Source organism: Somniosus microcephalus, chromosome 14 (assembly GCF_052327205.1).
Source record: "Somniosus microcephalus isolate GS21.2 chromosome 14, FLI_Smic_1.0, whole genome shotgun sequence".
NCBI classification, from domain to species: Eukaryota; Metazoa; Chordata; class Chondrichthyes; order Squaliformes; family Somniosidae; genus Somniosus; species Somniosus microcephalus.
In genome coordinates, this window is record NC_141000.1 from 84,433,343 (window position 1) to 84,435,854 (window position 2,512).

The following is a 2,512-nucleotide window of genomic DNA, read 5'->3' on the forward strand; positions in this document are numbered from 1 at the left end:
AAGCTGCTGCAGGACGTAATCAGCACTATTGCAAAAGGATTTCTTCCCGAGGCAGAGATGAACTTTATGGTATTTTGCTTTGAGATTCCAAAGGTTACAGTGCCATCCTACCTTAGCAGGAGCTTTACTAAACCGATTGATCAGAGTGCAAATGTGGGGACAAGCTCTCCATGATTACATTGCTGCAGCAACAGACCTTGTGGTATCTTGAGGTGGCCATAGATGGAGATGGACACAGGTTAACTCCGTAACATGGTTTAATCAACACTTGCACATAAAAGCTTCTGCCATGAGGCAGCAAAAACAAAGAGTACAACCAGTACAGACCAGACTTAACTCAGGAGACCAATTGCCACAGCACCACCTGGTGGATCAGGTTACTCATAACCTCCCAGGTTACGACACTCCTCCCCCCTTAAGATTGCCGTATGCAATTCTTAAACAATAACCCTTACTAGGTGCTACGTTTTAATTAACCAGTACGCTCTAACCATGGTTAACCCCTGACTAATTTAACAGGTTTGTATAAGTCTTTCTGGTTGCTTGCGAATCCTTTGTGAACGTCTTAATTCCACTTGTGGTGGATTCTCAGATTCACTCGCACTTGAGATTGGAGTAGTCTCTGATGTTGGTTTTACTCTGTCCTGCTGTGGCCTGGCAGTACCAGTGTCCACTGGCACCTTATAAGCTGTGCTGGGTCCTGGAACAGCCTCCTCAATGCCCTTTGTTCCAACTGAGGCAGTTCCCCCTGCTGCCAGCTGAAAAGCTGATCCACATGCCGACAAACCCCTCGACCATCTCCTAGTAACACAAAGTATGACACAGGTCCTGTAATGCCCTGGATTAGTCCTGGTATCCATTTAGGTCCACAGCCGAAGTTCCGGGTGTACACAGAGTCCCCTATGGCAAAATGGCGAGCTTTAGTATGTTTGTCATGGTACGCTTTTTGGTTTGTTTGTTTTGTCTCAACCTTGCTTTTGAGATCTGGGTGTATCAGGTCTAACGTGCACCGCAACTTTCTCCCCATCATCAACTCAGCCGGAGAAAGCCCCGTGGTAGCTTGTGGTGTTATACGATAACTAAACAAGGCTCTATTGAGCTTGGTCTCCAGGGTGTCACCTGAGCTCTTCCTCAGGAGCTCCTTAAAAGTCTGCACGGCTCGCTCGGCTAACCCATTTGAGGCTGGGTGATATGGAGCCGAGGTGACATGTGTGATTCCATTCCTTACCATGAATTCTTTGCTCCCTTCACGAACAAAACACTGTGCATTGTCGGATACAATCATTTCTGGAATACCATGCGTGCTGAAGCTGTTCCTGAGACAATCCAGTGTGGCATCAGTCGTTGCAGAGCTCACTGGATGAACGTCGATCCACTTTGAGTGAGCGTCTACCAGCACCAAAAACATTTTGCCCATAAAAGGTCCTGCATATTCTATGTGAATTCTCCTCCAGGGTTTGCTGGGCCACTCCCAGGGATGGAGTGGTGCCCCGGCAGGTGCTTTCCTCTGTTCCTGACATATAGTGCATGACTTTACCTTTGACTCAATTTCAGCATCCAAGTTAGGTCACCACAGGTAGCTCCTAGCCAGTCCTTTCATTCTAGTCATTCCTGGGTGCGATTGATGCAACAGTTCCATCAAAGTAGAGCGTCCCTGCTCTGGGACTATGATGCGTGCTCCCCATAGCACACATCCATCTTGGACACTGAGCTCGTGCTGTCTCTGTCTGTATGGCGCAAACTCCGGTCCCTCACGGTGATCTGGCCAGCCTTTCAACACATACTCACGGATCCTTGACAGAACGGGGTCCTTGGCTGTCCAGCCCTGGATTTGCGCTGAAGTCATCAGGGGACTGATCTCCTGATCCAGCATCAGGACGTGCTCCTCAGGGGAAGTACTGCGAGGAGATTTTGAGAGGGGCAGGCGGCTGAGAGCATCAGCGTTCCCGTTTTCCTTGCCGGCTCTGTACGTGATCACATATTCATAGGCTCTTAGTATTACTGCCCATCTCATTATTCTCTGTGATGCCATTTGAGGCACTGCTTTCATCTCATTCAGTAAGCTAATAAGAGGCTTGTGGTCAGTACTGATTACAAACTTCCTCCCATATATGTATGAAATAAAGAGTAGATTGCCTTTCAAAAGCTAGGCTTTATTAACCTTAAAAAACCAGCAAGTACATGTTGAGCACCCAGTCTCAACCAAACTGTAGAGAACTGAATTTAAGATGGCCACCACAGGTCACATGGAATCAACTAACCAATAAGTTTACAGCATATATCTCAAGGCAGGAAAACAGGCAACCAATTACAATGCTTCTTATAAAACAAGAATAATCACCACAATGTACTTATGGAATTTCTTTACTCCAAATATAATGGCTAACCCCTCTTTATCAAGCTGTGAATAGTTCTTTTCCGCAGCTGTGAGCGTGCGTGAAACAAACCCGATGGGCCTTTCCGCTCCATCTGGCATGCGGTGGGCCAACACTGCCCCCACTCCATAGGGTGA